The 20,503-nt window shown below is 44.4% G+C and overlaps 1 long non-coding RNA gene across 1 annotated transcript in view; it reads right to left on the bottom strand.

Moving 5' to 3' along the window:
• The window catches only part of LOC142829825 (uncharacterized), a 77,190-nt gene that overhangs the window by 52,732 nt on the left and 3,955 nt on the right, over positions 1-20,503 (bottom strand). Inside the window, exon 2 of the long non-coding RNA XR_012904644.1 lies at positions 13,521-13,642. This is a non-coding gene — a long non-coding RNA (uncharacterized LOC142829825). The remainder of the gene's footprint in view (positions 1-13,520; positions 13,643-20,503) is intronic.

Genomic DNA, 20,503 nt, shown 5'->3' with positions numbered 1-20,503 from the left:
TAATCTGGAGTACATTTTGATCTGGGGGCAAGGTTGTCCCAAAGGGAATATGGGGCCTGGGGCAACCCCCCCCCCCCTCCTCCTTAGGCCCCACTCCAACTCCACCATCTACTGCTTCCCATTCTCCAAAGCCCTCTTCCCTCCAAGAGATGCAACATGGGAGGATTACTGGGGACTTGTTGGGGGGCCGTAGCAGGGTTTGGGTCTCCTCACACTCACTGCGGCATCAAGAGTTGCAGGAAGTGGAGCGACCCAGCAGCCTGCTCTGTTTTGCCCCCATCTCCCAGCTGAGTCACTCCACTTCACCATGGCAGCAGGAAGCAGAGTGACTTAGCTGGGAAATGGCAGTGGAGCAGACTGCTCCCACTGCTATGGTGAGTGCAGGGGCCCTGAGCCCTGCAGCTGCCCCAAGCTGTCCTGTGAATGGGATGGCTCTGTTTGGGGGGTAAGTGACTGGTCCTTTGGGGTTCAAAGAACTTAATGTGGTAAGTTTTGGCTTTAATAATCTTTCAAGAAGTCCAGGACATAATATAGAGTGCAGTGTCTATAACTGTCTGTGACTCTGCAGAATGAAGCAATAGTCACTGGTGAAAGTAACTTAGATTTTTTTTTTATTTACAGGCACTGTCCTATTGCAACCAAGGTCCCTGACATCCCTTACATAGCTCCCTATTGGTTTTTGCCACAACTCAGCCAGCTTTTCCCAGAGCTGCGCACCAGGGCCCACCCAATTACTTTTACCTCTGAGTAGTGCTCTACAACAATGCATTTGTTGCTGGTTTGGTAAAATCTAAATATAGACTGGGGCTACTCAACTTTGGATGCCCTGGAGGCTGCAATGGTACTCGCAGGCCTCGGCATGTGCTGAAACTTAAGTGTGGTTGCAGGTACAGGCAGTCCCCGGGTTACATACAAGATAGGGACTGTAGGTTTGTTCTTAAGTTGAATCTGTATGTAACTCGGAACTGGCGTCAGCCGCTGCTGAAACTGATCAGTTTCAACCGAGGCTGAATCTGGATGCCAGTTCTGACTTAAATAGAGATTCAACTTAAGAAACCCAGGCCTCCCCAAGTCAGCTGCTGCTGAAACTGATCAGCGGCTGATTCCAGGAAGCTTGGGGCAGAGCAACTCTGCCTCGGGCTTCCTGTAGTCAGCCACTGGTCAGTTTCAGCAGCAGCTGACTTGGGGATGCCTGGGGCAGAGCAGCTGGGGTGCTACTGGGTTGCTCCAGTAGCACGGCTCCTCGGTGCTACTGGAGCAACCCGGCAGCACTCCAGCTGCTCTGCCCCAGGTGTCCTGATTCAGCCGCTGCTGAAACTGACCAGCAGTGGCTGAATCAGGACGCCTGGGGCAGAGCAGCTGGGGTGCTGCCGGGTTGGTCCGGAGCGGCGCTGCGGGACCAACCCGGCAGCCCCCAGCTGCTCTACCCCAGGGGTAGGCAAGAAAAGCCTGGTCTGCTGGGGGGGGGGCACTAGCTGCACCCCCCAGCAGACCAGGGAGACGGGGGTGGCGGAACCGCCCAAGTCCTCCACGGCTTTGCTCCGTCTCCCTGGTCTGCTGACCTGGGAGACGCGGAGCAAAGCCACAGAGCACGCGGGCAGCGGGACAGTCCAGGCGCGCCGCGGCTGTCCCACTGCTGGCGTGCTCCGAGGCTTTGCTCCCCATCTCCCTGGTCTGCTGGTTGGGAGACGGGGCGCAAAGCCGTGGAGCACGCCCGCAGGGGGACAGCTCAAGCGCGCCGGGCTGTCCCGCTGCGGGCGTGCTCCGAGGCTTTGCTCCCCATCTCCCTGTAGACCAGGGAGATGGGGAGCAGCTTTTCTCGCCCCAGAGGACGGGGGCGGCAGACCGCGGCGCATCTGGGCGTCCCGCCGCTCCCGTCCTCCGGGGCGAGAAAAGCCCCGTTCGTAACTGCGGATCCGACATAAGTCGGATCTGCGTAACTCGGGGACTGCCTGTACATGCAGATAGCTTCTTTCACACTGACAGGCATGAATACAAAGATTAAGCCTTAAGCTGCAGCGCCACACCCAAACATGGCCAGTGTGAGCCAGTCAGCACCTCTCAGGCTCTGCACACATGGCTAAGCAGCCAGCACTGCGCACAATGCCCTGGTGCTCCTGGCACCTACTTCCTTAGAGCCAGAAACACTGACACCCTGTACCCGTCTGTTCCAGCCAGCCTGTCTACTTACATCTTTTAGTGCTTATCCCACCTGGGAGATAGGGAGCTGTTGTGGAGCATGTTCCCAGTGGAGGCCATGTTCAAAGGATTGTGGAAGGTAAAATGGAAGGTTCGAGAATGTGGCCAGCCCCAGAGAGGTGCAGAAACAGGCAGCCTTGTATTGAATATTTTTTAACTTTTATTAAAATGCTTTTAACTATAACTTTTTATTTATCAACTTTTTACATGCGTGGGCGCCAGATAATTAACAGTAACAACAAACAAACTGCAATACAGTAGAGGAAAATGCCCTGGGGTTTCTCTAAGTCTAAGTAATTATCAATAACACCCCAGGGATTTTTATCAGTTATATTTGCATTAATTTTACTCATAAATTCTAACATCTATTTAACTCTTAACTGTACTATTTAACAAACTTCTAACTAACTTACTCTTAACACTATTATTTATCAACCCTTTAACTAACTTTACACAGCAATACTCACAATGATCAGACATACAAGAGACAACAGAGACAACAGCATATTCGTTATTCATTACGCTCTGCAAAAGATTCGGTGAGTGGGAGGGGGTCCTCGGGTGATCAGCCCTCAGAACCTGGCTCGTGTTCTGCCTTCCAAGTGTTCGGGAACCCTCAACTGCATGCAGGAGGGGTAGCTGTTTTATAGAGAGAGCAAGAGCTTTCCCGCGCCTAGTTGTGATAGGCTTGACAGATTCAGTCTGCCTAGTGACAGGCTGAAGGGGAAGGGGAGGGGGTGAGATGGCCCTTGAGTGGCGCAAGCTTTGTATGACCCTTACCTGCCTGGTGTTTTATTCCTGGTTTTACTGATCCTAAGTCACATAGTGCAGGATTTTTGGTTTGAGGGGAAGGTAAACTTGGGCTAGGAAGGCTATGCGCACGAGGCCTGGCCAGAAAAGAGCCTGTTTTCACAAGGATCCTATGTGCAGGCCATGTGTTGAGCCCCGTGTAAACACATACCACACCGTGGATCGCAAACTAAAGGGCTGCATGTGGCCTGCGTGTTGAGAAGCCCTGATATAGACTATACCACCAGTTTGGGTTTATGTACCCTGTTTTCTGACAGTGACCTGTGATTGGCAAGCTCAGGGGTAAGCCACTGCAGGCAGCATGAGAATAACTACCAAGGACAAAGGTTTTGCTATTGGGAGTGACTATTGGACTGAAAAAAACTGGCTTTCATAATCAGGACTTTTTTGAGGGCAACCAACTTGACTGGGGTATAAAGCTGACCAATTGATCACATGATATAGGTGACAGGACTTTTGAACTCTCACCAGCAAGACTATCGGGCAATAGGACTGCACAAGGTCGAGGGCAGGAGGGATCTACCCATATGATGTGAACTGGGCATAAGGACTCAAAAGAAGGGGTGACCATAGATTTAGGGGAGAGGCAGAATATGGGTGTTTCATTGAAATAGCTAAAGATATATAATGCCTGCCTGTTCTGAGAGTAAACGTTGGGTTTTTTTAACATTACCTGCTGCATAGTCTCCAGAAATTTAATCTATGAACCAAAGTGGCCACAATTTAATCTATGAACCAAAGTGGCCACAAAGGTAGAACTCAGGTAAGTAACTAGGGAGGCTTGTGAAGTTAGAGCACTGGTTTCAAAGCCTAGGTATGTTGGCTTACATTCTAATCCCCCAAGGAAGAGGAAACAAAGCCCAAGTTATGACTACACTGGAGAAAAACCCATGGCAGTAAGTCTCACAGGCTACGTCAACTGACGGGCTCAGGGCTTGTGCTATGGGGCTAAAATAGAAGTATGGATATTCTAACTTGAGCTAGAACCAGGCAAGCAATGTGGGTCCTAGCCTAAGTATGCATATCTGTTCTCCTCCCGCCCCCCTTCTATTTATGTCTAGCTTTCAAATCCCCTACTCATAACTCCAGTCATCTGAAGAAGTGGGGCTGTGCCCACAAAATCTCATGATACCATCTACATGTTTTGTTAGTCTAAAAAGTGCTACCCAACCATTTTTTTTTCTGTAACAGACTAACTCGGCTACCCCCGAAGCTCCATATCTGCACTGCTATTTTTAGTGCTGCAGCATAAGCCCAAGTCTGTCGACTTGGTCTCAGAGACTCATTACCATGGTGTGTTGTGTTTTTTGTTTTAAGTACTGACATACCCTTAAAGACCTAGAGTTAGAAACAGTTGACTGGATGTTGCTGAGCTCCAGATGGCTTAAGCTTTGTCACTCCCTGCTCTATAACCCTAAGGGTGTCTGTGATATTCAGTTTTGGTTCATAGTCCGGGCACCAATAGCATGCCGGTAACACAACAGCCTGGCTGCTTCCATCCTTGTTTACTATTTGCAGGGTGACCCCAATACTTCTCAGTCTTGAATTTCCCCCAAACTGCAATTTAGTGTCTTAACTTCTTTAAGTGTTCAGTGAGAGGATAAGTTCACTGCTTCCTTAAAGAGACAGTACCCAGCAGCTGATGACCCTGACTAGGTTTCAGTATAAGGTAGTGTTTCTCAAAGTGGTCTGCGGACCCATTCTGAGAAACCAGAGCAGCTGGATAGCAGCTTTGCTTTACTTACCGGCTCTGCAGCCACAGAACCTCATGACTCCCATTGGCTGCCGTTCACTATTTGCAGCCAAGGGGAACCGCAGGAAGCAGTGTGACCCGGGCCACCGCTTCCTGTGGCTCCCCTGGGCTGCAGACGGGAACCAGAGCCAATGGCAGGAATGTTTCAAAAGGCAGGAAGGCTTCCTGGGGTGCTGTCTCCATCCTCTGAGACTGTGACAGTCATCTTTCCATAATTGCTCTCCGGAGCCTTTGTTTAATTTGCATGTACATGTGCTTTTCTTTATTCTTGTCACACCTTGATCAATTTACCCTGGAGACTTATTCAAGCAGTCAGAACTACATTCCTTTGTCTGGAACAGGTATGGCATAGGCACTGCTTGCCAAATACATGTTAAGAATGTATTTCCAACACATACTTATAACACTTTGTACACATGTCATACATACACCACAAAATGATTTGCAGGACGAGTGTGTTATCAGTTTATATATGATATCTTATTTAGGGGTTCCCAAATTTCATTGCATCACAATGACCCTCTGATAATAAAAATTACTACACAACCCTAGAGGAAGGAAACCTGAAACTCCCTGGGCCCCTCGCCGTGCAAGGGAGAGGGGGCAAAGCTCAAGCACTTAAGCCCCAAGCAGGCAGGGTGCCTGTAATCTGAGTCCCAATGCCCAGGATTGAAGTCCTGAGGCTTTGGCTTCAGCCCAAGGAAGTGGGACTTAGGCTTTGGCCTTGGGCCCCAGCAAGTCTAAGCCAGCCCTGGTGACCCATTAAAATAGGATCATAAACCACATTGGCAGGGCTCGACAAATAATACAATCTACTCGCCATGGGCGAGTAGACTGTAACCTGGAAGAGCTGGGTTCGGGCGATCTGCGCATGCACAGACGGCCAGACAGCGCGGCTGGCGAGTGGGGCTCGCCGCAGTTCGGCGAGCCCTGCACATTGGTGTTCTGATAGAGGGAAGCGACTAGTCGAGTAGTTGACTATCTGATAAGCAAATGCTTATTGGATAGTCCACTAGTTTCTTAAATCCATAGTTAAGGTACAAAGCAACTTTTCTTTAAAAAAAAAAAAAAAATCATCACAGGCTTTGTTTACACTGCAGGGTTTTTGTGCAAGAAACTCTTTGTGGAAGAGATCTTGTGTAAAAGCGTATCCACAACTCAAAAGTGCATAGCAAAAGTGGTGAGCTTTTGTGCAAGAGAGCATAGACATTTCATGGACAAGCTTGCGCCAGGAAGTTCTGATGGCCATTCACAGAATGGCCATCAGAGTACCTGTGCTTTCTTTGAGCTTTTTGCACTAGAAACCACTGTTGAGCGTCCTTGGAGAGGAATAACTCTACTGGAAAAAGCCCTCTGTCCTGTTGACTTACTGTTTTGGCACAAAAACATGCTTGAGGTGTGGACGCTCGGTTGGCTTTTGTGCAAAACCAGCTGTTTTTGCAGGAAAAACCTTGTAGCGTAAGAGAATGGACTCATCAGGACAAAGCTCACCCTCCACCTTAGGTTAAGTCCCTGCACATACAACAGTGCACTGATATCCAAGTGCTATTTCATTAATTACAATCTGGCCTATATAACTTTTTAACCTAACCATTTTATCTTCTGAAAGATCAAATCATGTCAAACCAATGCAATAGCTTTCTTTGATAGGATAACAAGTCTTGTGGATAAGAGAGAAGCGGTGGACATGGTATACCTAGACTTCAGTAAGGCATTTGATAAGGTCTTGCATGATAGTGTTATCAATAAACTAGGCAAATACAACTTAGATGGGGCTACTGTAAGATGGGTGCATAACTGGCTGGATAACGGTTCCCAGAGAGTAGTTATTAATGGTTCACAATCCTGCTAGAAAGCAGTAACAAGTGGGGTTCTGCAGGGGTCTGTTTTGGGACCAGTTCTGCTCAATATCTTCATCAATGATTTAGATATCAACATTAAGAGTACGCTTATTAAGTTGGCAGATGATACCAAGCTTGAAGGGGTTACAACTGCTTTGGAGGATAGGGTCATAATTCAAAATGATCTGGACAAATTGGAAAAATAGTCTGAGGTAAACAGGATGCAGTTTAATAAGGACAAATGCAGAGTGCTCCACTTAAGAAGAACAATCAGCTTCACACATACAGAATGGGAAGTGACTGTCTAGTAAGGAGTACAGCAGAAAGGGATCTAGGGGTTCTAGTGGTCCACAAACTAAATATGAGTCAAAAGTGTGATGCTGTTGCAAAAAAAGCCAACATGATGCTAGGATGCGTTTATAGGTGTGTTGTGAGCAAGACACGAGAAGTCATTCTTCCGCTCTACTGTGTGCTGATTAGGCCTCAGTTGGAGTATTGTGTCCAGTTCTGGGCGCCACATTTCAAGAAAGATGTGGAGAAATTGGAGAAGGTTCAGAGACAAGAATGATGTTGCCACAGGACTCCTCGCCGCTTTTGCAGATTCAGACTAACATGGCTACCCCTCTGATACTTGACAAGAATGATTAAAGGTCTAGAGAACATGACCTATGAAGGAAAACTAAAAGAATTGGGCTTGTTTAGTTTGGAAAAGAGAATATAGCGGTTTTCAGGTATCTAAAAGGGTGTCACAAGGAGGAGGGAAAAAACTTGTTCTTCCTGGCCTCTGAGGATAGAACAAGAAATAATGGCCTTAAACTGCAGCAAGGGAGGTTTAGGTTGGATATTAGGAAAAAGTTCCTAACTGTCAGGGTGGTTAAATGCTGGAATAAATTGCCTAGGGAGGTGGTGGAATCACCATCTCTGGAGATATTTAAGAGTAGGTTAGATACCTGTCTATCAGGGATGGTCTAGACCAGTGGTCCCCAACGCGGTGCCCGCGGGCGCCATGGCACCCGCCGTCGCATTTGTGCGTGCCCGCTGACAACCTGGGCTGGCCCCGGTGCGTGGTGCACAGGAGGCGCCGGCCCTAGGTGCGTAGCACGTACCGGCACTGGGTGCGCAGGGCTTGGGCGGCCCCAGCCCCGGGCACATGCAGGTGCTCGGGCATGTGGCGCTCGAGCGGTGCTGGTGCTGGCCCCAGGCGCGCAGCTCGGGCGGCGGTGCCGGCCCCGGGCCCATAGCACAAGGCACTTGGGCAGCCTCGGCCCTGGCCCTGGGGCACATGCTGGCGCCAGGTGCAAGGGCATCCCCGTCTCCTGGCGTGCCCCAGGCGCGTGAGTCGCCCCACCCCCCGGGCACCTGGCGCATGAGTGGCCCCACCTCCCGGGCTCATGGGAGCCTCTAAAGGTTGGGGACCACTGGTCTGGACAGTAGTGGGTCCTGCCATGAGGGCAGGGGACTGGACTCTGACTTCTTGAGGTCCCTTTCAGTCCTATGATTCTATTGAACTTTGGGCTACAACTATCAAAGACGCTTATAGGTCCTTTCTGAAAAATATTCCCTACTTTATAGATTTATTTCTTGTGACTGGTTTGTAATTAGCACAAAAAAATCCTGAGAGAGTATGGCAGGCAGGCTGCGAAGAAAGGTTCTGAAGACAGATTATATACAGACCTGATTCAAAGCCCCACTTGAATAATTTAGATTCCTTTCATTTACTTTAATTGGCTTTGGCTCAAGCCCTAAGGCATCATCTACATGGCAAGCAGAAATCGGTTTCAGATACGGTTGACAGATATGCACTTTAAGGGTTGATACTATGGCATTAAAAAGAGCGGTGTAGACCTTAAGACTTAGGTACTGAAGCCTAGTGATGGGGTGGATTTCACAACCTGAACATCTACACTGCTATTTTTAGTGCCAGGACGAGCTCAAGTCTGTAGACCTGGGGCTTTTTCTGCAGATTTCTGCTGCCATGCAGGTGTATCTAAAGGGTCCAGTTCTGAAGCTCTTACGCAACCAAAACACCTAATTGTTAGAATTGGACCCAAGTTGACTTACATCCTAAGCATGTCCTCAGATGTTACAAATGATGTAGGTCAGACCTAAATTAAGCCAAATATGTTCAGAAAGAAACAAGAGAATTTTTTAGTTCCTAAATAAAAAAAACAGATTAGGAGGAAAAAGGGAGAGGAACAGAATTGTTTGGCGGATATAGTTAAAATCCAACCATCCAGATGTGTTAATGTGGATTTTTTGGGAAATGCCCTTTTTGTTTTGCTGAAACTTAAGATAAGTACTTCTGTGTATTTACAAAGCTTCTCCCTACCATAACACTTGCTCCCCATCCCCACCATGTTTTACAAAAGGTGGTGTACTTGAATTTTGATTTTTTTTTTTTTTTTTTAAGAATTGTCTTAAAAATGAGGTGGCTTGTCACATAAGAGATTATTATGCTCCAGTGACTGAGAAGATAATATAAATAATAATTCTACAGTGGAATTATACCTGCTAGTTCAGAGAAAGGCAATACTTCCTGCAACCAGTTCCACACTTAAACCATGTTTGTCCCATAAACCCAAACTGTGGTTGGTCCTAGAAAGAGGTGATCCTGCTACTTTTCCATGGGGATAGGAGTGGAACAAAAGGTTCCTGCTGTGGGGGAAAGTCTATTTAAGCAATGGGAAGCAATCAACCTTTTGTCTTCAGCTGGCTTTTTAACCTACCTGGCCCACCCTAAAGGAATACAAATAACTCTAAATATGCTGGAGACCCAAGTGAGAGTAAAGATCAACTCTGATGTGAAGCTTTTACCTGAAATAAGAACAGCTGGGTAGGATAAGAATTTGCATGTAATAAAACACTTTTATTATCAAGCCCAGTGTAAATAACTTTACCTGGGAGAGTGGGGTGGAAGCATATCTCTATTTCGTCTTATCAGCTTTCAGACAGGTTTATTTGGGCTTTCGGTCCGATTTGGGGATTGGTTTCTTGGGTGCTGACCCCTTATAGCTGAACCCTCCCAGCTTTGAACTGATTCGGTGTCTGTGCTGCTCTGTGGGGGCCAGTAATCTCAACTCTGCAGCTCGTCTTGAGGAGACCAGAGGATCTGGCTCAGCAGGACAGAGTGGTGGGGAGTCCCAGAGGGCAAGAAGGTGGGCATCAGTGACATGATCAGCACACTAGGGGAAAAACCTAAGGAGACTTTGTGGAATCACCCATCATAACACCTCTCTGCCCTTAATCTAAATTTGACCTTATTTAGACAATCAGTGTCTCTTGTTGGGCCTGATCCTGGAAACACACATAATTTTACTTCTGCAAGTTCTTCAGTTGAAATCAATGTGAATGCTCTCAAGTTATTATTTATTAGTAGTAGTTACATTACTTGTGTGGATTCAGTCCTTTTTTAGTGTTCATCTTTTTCATCATGATCAGTGCAAGGAAAAGTGAATAACTATGCACACGAGAGACAAATTAGTTGTGGATGGGCTTGCAGTTCTATTGTACACTCGTTTTCTGAGATTTCTGACCATGAAAAGACAATGATTTTGGGCCATGGTATTCTTGATTTCTGTCCTTTCAATTCTTTGAAAAAAATGATCCAGCCATTGGGAATGTCTATTTCTAGCAGATTCCCAAAGCCTGGTTTCTACAAGGGACCCTACTTACTAGCATTATGTCAGTGCTATTTGGACTAAGCTTCAGTCAGCTACCTCACATGCACGCCTCAGTCTCTCTTGGACATGGCTAGATTACTGATTCCCAACCTTTTTCCCATGGAGGAACCCATAAAATAATTATTCATATCCCGAGGAACCCCTACCTATGAAAACGTTTGCTTGTCCAGAAAAAGATGACAGCGGGGAGCGCAATTCAATTACTGCTAAAAAAAAATTTTCAAGAAAATTTATTTGTAAAGAGCGGTTTCATTTTTATATATTATGTATGTCGGCTTACTGTGTGTGTGTGTGTGTGTGTGTGTGTGTGTGTGTGTGTAAAAAAAAAAAATGGAGCATTTTTTCTGTCTCTCCTTCTCTTCTCTTCCTCCTGCCTCACTCTCTCTTTTTCTTCTCTTTCTCTTCTCCTCCTCCTCCTGCCTCTCACTCGCAGAGCCCAAATGGCTGCTTGCTCCCGCATGGTGGCCTGGCTGAGTGGTGCAGAAGTCAGCCAAGCGCCAGGGTGGGAGGTGAAGGGCGTGACAGAGGCTCCAGGCCCTGCCCAGTGTTATTTATTCCCTGGTTGGGAAACACTGTGCTAGATCAACAGGACTAGCTGGAACAGGAGAGAGGCCCATTGAAAATACTCCAGCCCATATCTTTAAACCAGGGATGGGGAACTTACAGCCCACGGCTTGCCTGGCTGCAGCCTGCAAGCTCACCTGGTTCTGGCCCTCAAGTGCTACATGGCAGGCATGAGGAAGCAGCTTGATACAGCGAGGAAGCTCTGTCCCTGTGCTCACTTGCAAGCTCTACCCCCATTGCCCCCACTGGCTGGGAATTGCAGCCAATAGGTGCAGTTGGGGGAGGGCTGAAAGTGCAAGGTGGTGTGGAGCCACTTGTGCCCCCTGGGAACTATGCCAGGTAAGCACCACCAGCCTGCTCTTGCACCCTACCCTCATGCCCCCCTATTCCTCCCCACTATCCCAGACCTTACACCTCCACCTTACTACTGCTCCTCAGCTCCTGCTCAGACCCTCAGCCTGCTCCTGAACCCTACAATCCAACCAGACCCACACCCTCATTCCACTCCTGTACCCCACCTCCTGCCCAGACCCTGCAACCCCACCCCAGTTCTCTTCTCAGCAGCCCCTCCCTGCACACTGAACTCCTTGTTTTAACCCCACAAAATGTACTAGTCCTGAGCCCCTGGGGGTAAGCCCTGAGCTTCAGCACACCCTTCTGGAGCTGGAGTTCAAGGGGAATGAGGGAACTCTTTTTTTTGTTTGTTTTTTTTCCCTTTCACTCAATTGGGGGCCAAATGAGTGACTTCGTTTTTTTGGCTTCTCATTTTGTGGGGTCCCAGACAGATTTCTCTCTGGGTCTGTGGTCCCCAGCCCAAAAAGATTCCCCACCCCGATTTTAACTATTTCTCCTAACAAGTTCAGTTACACCTTGAACAGGAGAGAAGCCACGAGAGATCTCTGCAGGAACTCCAAATAATGGTGCTCCAAATTAAGATGAACAACCTCTATATATTACCAGCCCAGAACCTGTTACCATCCATTACCGCAGCCTACAAGTGAATTAATAACTCCAAAGATACTGAAGACTGCTGAGAGATCTAACAGCACTAGTATGGATTTTATGCATGCATTTACATTAAGCCCAGAGATGTATGCAAATCTTCTCAGAATCTAAATCAACAAAACCCCAACAAGTTAACAGCTGAACACACTGATCCTTGGACTTAAGAGATACTGATGCACAGTTCTAGTACCTTTATTTTGAGTGGCTGGCTGGCTGATTTTTGCTTCAGGTCCAAATCACAATGGATCCTTCCCTTCAGAACCACTTACCAGTTATCTTGGTCTTTCAGGCTATATCTACACTGGAAATGTTTAGCAATGAAAGTGCTATTGACATGCAAAAGTTGCCAAAACTGAAAACTCAACAAACCTGTTTTTCTACCACCTTTGTTACCACATCATGGCCAGATTGTTAGCTCCCCTGTCTACAGAAAGAGCAAATCACTGTGGATATGCATCCCTCAGTGCCTAGGCTCACTTCCAGTCTCTGAGCGCTGTGGGAATGCGCAACATGACTGATGGGACATTTTTTCACATTCCCAAAATGCCTACCACTACCTCTTTGCTTCCCAGCCCTCTTGGGGCTTCCATCTTATTCCACTCCACTTGAATGCAGAGAAATCATGGCTCCCAGATTTCTCTCCCATGTTGTGTTCAATGTGCTTAGGATATAACACGATGTGGCAGAGCCACTTATGCACTTAAAAGCAGAGAACAAAGACTCAGATGCATATGACAACGTGAGCGACAGGGACAGCAATGAAATGGCATTGCATTGGGCTGTGTCAGAGCATAGATGTTTTTCCTTTTCCTCACTGGGAGTGAGTGCAGGGAAAACTCTTGGTAAGTAGAGGAAAAGGGGATTGGAACAAATCTAGCTCAGCCCACCCTAAGGCAGTTTTTACGTCCTGCAGAAACAGGTAAGACTGGATCTGGATGTTAGTATTACCCAGATAGTTATAGTAACATTACAGTTTCTATCATGAATCTATTTTGAGGGTTTATTATTTTGCAATAAAGGTTCTTACTGAACTTAAATTTACCACATTGTTTCAGGAGAAAAATGTGTTTTCAATATTTAAAAAGCAAACAAACAAAAACTTCAGCAAGGACCTGTTGATATTAACAGAAGTCTTTCCACTGATTTTAATGGGAGCTGAACTAAGTCCCAGGTTGTTTTTATTCTCACTTCTGTTTCTAAAATCAATTTAATGAGCTGCTCTATAGAACTTTGCAGGCTCTAGGACTCCAATTTAAACTAGAGGCTTGGAATAATACTTTAAAACAACTGAAACTGAGGCTCAAAAGAAAGTGTGATATTGGCAGAAGAGGTGCCATCTCCTCCTAAAGCTTTAGGCCTCAGCTGAGCATTGCAAATTTATTGTTCTGTTGTGTTTGTTAGTACTGTTAAGATGGTACTGAACATATAATAATATGCTGCAACTTTATGAAAAGCTTGTAATTGCTCCATGCATTACTCTCAATTACAATTTCTTTAACACGTTATCAGGCACTACTTAAGTTTTTGCTTTGTAACTTTAACAAAATGTTTTCACTGAAACTGAACTCAGTGAGGAGGGATGTCTCCTGCCTTTCAAGATGGTCTATCAAAACTAAATGGGCCATTGTGGGACATCACAATACAAATACTTTGTTAATTGCCTCTTACTTCTGTGAAAAGACTATGTGCAAAAGGGCTCATCCCATCAGCCTGAATTCTGGAAGAAGTAAACAAAACACTGGATTTTTTTTCTTCATTTCTTTGCTGTTTGGACTCTTATAAGGCCAGACCTACAAAAGAGAAGAAGAGGTAGCCATAAGTCAGAGTCAGCATCAGAGATGACAGATTATTACAGCTCTGTCATCTGTTGGAACCATATGGTGTAATTCATTTGTGTGTAAACTTGCCTGATATAATTTTGTAATAACTCTATCATTTCTTTTCTTAGTCCTGAGGTTGACAGTCACAATTCTAAGCCAGTTCAGGCAGCATTACAGGTAGTTATTACGCATGCCCAATAACTAATGAAATTGGATGTTATTTCTTTTACCCCAGCAGTAAAATGGTTTAAATTAAAGGAGATGGCCTATAGATTTGCTAGTTATGGAGATTCAATAGGATTGCTTCATTGGTTTGCAAGGAGTATTTTTATCAAATCCTAAGTCAAGATGGATGCTTTAGCAATGCTCCACTGATTTTAAATTAGCTTTTCTATCCTATCTTGATTCAGACACAATACTGATTCTCAGTTGAAACTATTAGAAGATTTATATCACATACAAACTAATTTAGGAGTCATTGGAAAAGTTCCAAGAAACCAATGGAGGATTTAACAACACTTATTAACTTCACATGAACTTCTTCCAGTAACAAACACTTCAAAATAAGGTATAAAATTGTTGGAATGATTTAGTCAGCAGTGGAATACTGCCATGGCAACGGTGAAGGTTCCTTCCAGGCCCATTACCTATCAGTTCTGTTTTTGAAGGAGGAAGTGCAGTAGCTGAACAAAAATTTTGAGGGAACACCACACATTTAGAATGGTATAAAAATATATATTTTAAAGGAAAGTCTCCTTTAAATTGAACACTCATGTTGCATCTACACCCCACATATATTTAGTAGCTCAATGGGAAGAAATAATATGCTAATATTCTACCACGTGATAGCTCTGTTTAATCTCAGTAGAGCTGTGTTTAGTAATTAGTCTTACTATTTAGTTATGTTGATTGGTTTGCAAAATAACGGTTACAGAATTACAAACTACATACTAAACTTCACTTTAACTTTCAGCCAAATACAGCCACATGTGGGAAACAAGATAATATCCTTAATTTTATCCAACTGAGCTCTATGCTAACTATGTATATTATGGCCAAATCATGACCAAGACGAGAAAAATGCACAAAGCCCGTAAACTTCATGAGCTTCAACTTGCAGAGTTTTGCACAATCATTCTATTGTAGTGGTGGGGAAAATGTAAGAGAACCTGTGAAGAAATCAGGACATCTACCGTGGTCAAATGTGTTTCCATGGAAGCCCAGCGCCTCTGTGTTATTCCTTGGATCAACTCCCTCCTCCAGCAGGACAAAATTATAAGAGCATAGTTCTCAATAATATTATGAAGACAGTACAATATTTCACAGGGAAATCCCTGTAGATCTGGAGGATAACATACTATTGTGGAGAGTGTTTCTCCCTTGGCCCTCTCTTCTATATTCTTTCCAGAGTTTAGGAACCTCAAATGGCCAGGTGAGTTAGGGATGCACCCGGGCTTTTGCGGATCTGGATTGGTACTCCCATGTTGACAAGATGAAAATCCAGGGTCCCTCTACAAGATGCCTTAGACTTAAGAGTGTCTTCCCTCTCCTGCAGATCTCCATCAGTTAGTCATCCCATGCATATGTATCATCTGTGAGAGTCCTCATATGCATATGTAGTTAGACATCTGTGGCACCTTCTTTTGGGTGGTGTCTCCAATGCAGCCACATTCTCCTTCAAAGAGGGTGCTTCCAAAAGCAGGCACTTGTTGCTGACTGCCAAGGTGTCAATATGTCTAGTTGAAGCAAAATGCAGGACAATGTAGCACTTTAAAGACTAACAAGATGGTTTATTAGATGATGAGCTTTCGTGGGCCAGACCCACTTCCTCAGATCAAATAGTGGAAGAAAGTAGTCACAACCATATATACCAAAGGATACAATTTAAAAAAAATGAACAAATATGAAAAGGACAAATCACATTGCAGAACAGAAGGGGGATGCGGGGGGGTGGGAAGGGGAGGAAGGAAGGTAAGTGTCTGTGAATTGCTGATATTAAAAGTAGGGAGAGTGGGATGTTTGTGAGTTAATGGTATTACAGGTGATAATTGGGGAAACTGTCTTGGTAATGGGTGAGAAAGTTCAAAGACTTGTTAAGTCCTTGTTGGTAAGTGTCGAATTTTAACATGAATGACAGTTCAGAGGATTCCCTTTCAAGTGCAGATGTAAAAGGTCTTTGTAGCAGAATGCAGGTGGCTAAGTCATTTAGAGAGTGTCCTTTCTGGTTAAAGTGGCAAGAAACTGTTTTCTCTTTGTGATCTTGTCTGATATCTGTTTTGTGGGCATTAATCCTTTGGCGAAGTGTCTGAGATGTTTGTCCAATGTACATAGCAGACGGACACTTTCGGCACATGATAGCGTAGATTATATTTCTGGATGCGCAGGAATATGTGTTCTTGATCTTATAACTCACTCGCCAAAGGATTAATGCCCACAAAACAGATATCAGACAAGATCACAAAGAGAAAACAGTTTCTTGCCACTTTAACCAGAAAGGACACTCTCTAAATGACTTAGCCACCTGCATTCTGCTACAAAGACCTTTTACATCTGCACTTGAAAGGGAATCCTCTGAACTGTCATTCATGTTAAAATTCGACACTTACCAACAAGGACTTAACAAGTCTTTGAACTTTCTCACCCATTACCAAGACAGTTTCCCCAATTATCACCTGTAATACCATTAACTCACAAACATCCCACTCTCCCTACTTTTAATATCAGCAATTCACAGACACTTACCTTCCTTCCTCCCCCTTCCCACCCCCCCGCATCCCCCTTCTGTTCTGCAATGTGATTTGTCCTTTTCATATTTGTTCATTTTTTTTAAATTGTATCCTTTGGTATATATGGTTGTGACTACTTTCTTCCACTATTTGATCTGAGGAAGTGGGTCTGGCCCACGAAAGCTCATCATCTAATAAACCATCTTGTTAGTCTTTAAAGTGCTACATTGTCCTGCATTTTGCTTCAACTACCCCAGACTAACACGGCTACATTTCTATCACTATTCAATATGTCTAGTTGTCTTTCAAGGAGCACAATTCACAGGTCCTATTGTTCTTCTGATTGTTCTTGGATCTGGCTTCCACCCCTCTTCAACCTTTGCAAGTGCCCAGAGGGGCTTTTCTTTCATGCCTTATCCATTCACTCAACAGGACAATGAATTAAACAAAAGGGGGTACAAAGTCTACAAGATATGTTTCTATGTAAAAAACTTAAAACAAAGTTTCTATGTTCTAGATGAAAGTATACAAAGTTGCTATATAAAAGGACTTAATGCAACAAAGCTAAAGACTCCTTACAATGCTAAAAGGACTTGATACAAAGTTAAAATAAAAATTTCAATGAGAAAATGATTTACAGAGATTGAGATGTATCTACATTAAGGACTAGTCGACTATTGGATAAGCAAATGCTTATGGTATAGTCAGTCTATACCATAAGACTAGTTGATGCCTCTCCCCCTGCTGCTTCTATTGGGGGGGGGGGGGGGAGGAGGGAGAGAAGAGGGCATTTCAAAGCCGCACAGCTGAACTGGACTCAGCTGTCCCTTTGAAATGTGGAGGTGTTGTTCAAAGGGGAAGCTCCATACAGCTAATTCACAGCATGCAGAAGTGCTTATGGAGTAGTTGATGGAAAGTCTATTGACTACCTGACTAGTAAAATAACGGTTACTTAACATCCTTCAAACATACCCTCCTATAACTACTGATGAGAAAAATGACCTTTTTCAGCAACCATACTGCTGATTTTCCAACTTGTGTAGTTTAAGCAGGGCAAAGGAGCTGACTCTTAATGACTCGACCTCTACATATAATGTTACATCATCTATTTCTTAAGTAGTCAATAACAGATCTTTATAATAAGCTGTTTTTATCATATACAGAAACCATTTATTTTTACTATAATCAACACAATGATTTCACTCAAGTTAGGCCTCTTAATATAAAGGAGTCATAAAAGATCTATGTGACATTACATCCGTAAATAAAATCTTGAAAGAAAATAGAGTACCTCACAAGTGTATATGCTGCAGGATTGGGGACATGGAATGTATCTGAATGCTAAATAACTCAGAAGCCTATTCAAGATTTTATTATAGTACAAATAGGTTTGCTTATTTCTGTAATTTTTTTTATTGATACCTTCATAGTAGTGAGTATTGCCAGAGACCTCTGAAAATGAAGAAAATGTGTTTTTAAAAAACATAGCTCAGAAAATAGCAATTTCTTGCGTATTAGTCAATTTTAAGTTGACATCCTTATTCGCTTTACAATTAAAGTGATTTTTTTCAAGACATGAAAAATACATTAAGGATTAATTTAACCAAGAGTAACTCTAATGAAATTAATATACAAAAGGAAACAGTTTGGCAAACTGACTCAACTTTCAAACTTAGTTGTAAGTTTATTAAATGGATAGTGCTCTTATTTTATATCTCCCTATCTTTGTACATTGTCTTTTACAACTACTGCATACTGTCCTAAGCTTTGTCTATACTACCAACTTATGTTGGCATAACTACATCACTCAGACTGACAGTTATCAGTCTAACCTCCAGTGCAGAAAGGGCTTCTCTCATTAACCTAGCTATCACCTCTGGAGATGGAGTACCTACATGGACAGGAAAAGCTTTCCTGCAAGTATAGGTCAGTGATTCTTAAAGTGGTCCCTGGATCCACTCTGGGAAAGCTGCTACTGGGCTGCTCTGGTGTGTTTACTTACTGGTTCTGTAGTCATGGAGCTTCGCAGCTTCCATTGGCTGGGATTTGCTGTATGCAGCCAAGGGGAGCAGTGGGAAGCAGTATCCCTTGGCTGCAAATAGTGAACTGCAGCCAATGGGAGCTGCGAGGCTCTGTGACTGCAGAGCAGGTAAGTAAACAAACGGGAGCGAGACCCAATAGCAGCTTTCTCAGTGTGGATCCAGGGACCACTTTGAGGGTACATCTAAACTACATCCCTTTTCCCGTACTTCATTTACATAATGACAGCTGCAGCTTTTTTTCCAAAAAGCGGCTTTTTGGATAAAAAAACAAACGCGGTCAAGACAAATGCCCCATTTAGAAAGATCTTGTAACCCTTTATTGAAAAAGGGATGTAGTTTAGATGTACCCTGAGAAACAGTGGTAGAGGTGGCTGATAGAGCTGGGCTATGCAACACTGTAAGTGTAGACAACCCTTTCAGTCTGGGACTCGCCTTACTCTCAGTCAGTAGCATCTTACTCCTTGGTAGTCTGTTTGATTTTAACCCAAATAAGGGTGGTAGAATCTTGAACCCAGTAGGGATATTAAAATGAGTAATTAAGAAATCGTGTAATCGTTGAAAATTTCAGTGGTTATACACAGGGAGGCAGTCAGCTCCCTAGGAGCCGGTGTGCTCCCCTCACGTACAGGGAGCCTGTGTGTAACTGTGAAGATTAACCAATGAGCCCAGGTTCATCTGTTAACCCTTTACACAGTTACACTTTCACATCCCTAGCATATAGACTGGAAGCTTTTCAAGACAGACTCTCTCTCATTGTATGTAGCTTTTCTTCACGACTTTGTAACTCCAAACAAGCACTCATATCTCTATTCCTTGTGCATTTGTTTAAGAAAAACTTTTCTCACTCAGACTGTCATTCTAAATTGCATGAAATCAACTAGCTCCAAAATTTCAGTCCTTCTTGTCGGAGAGGAAAAGGATATTATTCCACCTATATCCGTTATATATACATGCGCGCACAGCTGTAACCGGATACATGTGATGGTGACTTTTCTTCTACCACAGGTTCATTTAAAAATATGGAACCATCACAGCATCCATTGACTGTCAACTAAGATCTCTACCAGAGTTCTCTTTACATGATGCAAGAAACAGCTGTATGTAAGTAACATCCAAGTACAGGTTGTACCTCTCTTAACTGGGACTCCCTGGTTGGGCAATATCAGTGGTCTGGCATGGACCAGGATGTTCCTGGACCCATGGAGCCCAGGAAGAGGGAGGTCTGGCAGCAGGGCTGGAGTTTTCTACCATGGTTTTACCTCAACAGCTCTCATTTTTCTCTTTTGCTGTTTGTTTCTGTTCTCCATTCCCTTGTGTCTTATGTCTCCATCCTATCTCTCCACTCGTGTTTCCAGGACTCACCTATGGCTTCTTCTCTTGGCTCCCATGAGTCTGTACGCACGCTCTCTCTCTCGCTCGCTCTCGCTCGCTCTCGCTCTCTCTGATGGAGTGAGGTTACAGAAGATCCCTTGGGGTTGCTTCCTGGGGTGCTGACAAGGCCACTGCCACTTGCCTTCCTGCTCTCTGTGGCTTCTCGCTACCCTGTCCAACTGGGCCAGCTTCCTGGTCTTCCCCAGCCAAGACACAGAGCTGAGATCACTGACCCCCTCAGGAGCAGAACAGACATTGAAACTCTTCAGGTTTAAATGCAGTATTGGGCCCAGCTTCCTGGGATACCGCTCCCCAAATAGGATCAGAACCCCAAATGAATTATTTAGGTAAGCCCCCCTTAACGATGAAAGGAGGATGTACACACTGATTGCTCCCCCCAGGTAGTAATTATTTACAGTGGCCTTGATAGTAAATAAAAGTAATTTGATTAAGTAGAAGCAGTAGGATTTAAGAGGTTGTAAGTGAGAACAGGCAGAGCTAAGTTGATTACAAATTTTAAATAACAGAAAATGCTTAGCTAATTCTAACACTAAAACCTCAGTACAAACTCACCTTAAAACTATTCTTTTTCCAGACAAGCCTTCAAACCTAGGGAAATCTCCTCCCTACAGTCTTGTCTTTGGCTGGCATGCCACTCCCAAGACTTTGCTAAGCTTCCCAATGTTTTATAG

This window comes from Pelodiscus sinensis, chromosome 6 (assembly GCF_049634645.1).
Source record: "Pelodiscus sinensis isolate JC-2024 chromosome 6, ASM4963464v1, whole genome shotgun sequence".
NCBI lineage: Eukaryota > Metazoa > Chordata > Testudines > Trionychidae > Pelodiscus > Pelodiscus sinensis.
Note: the sequence above shows the minus strand (reverse complement) of the source record. Positions and strands in the feature narration are given on the sequence as shown.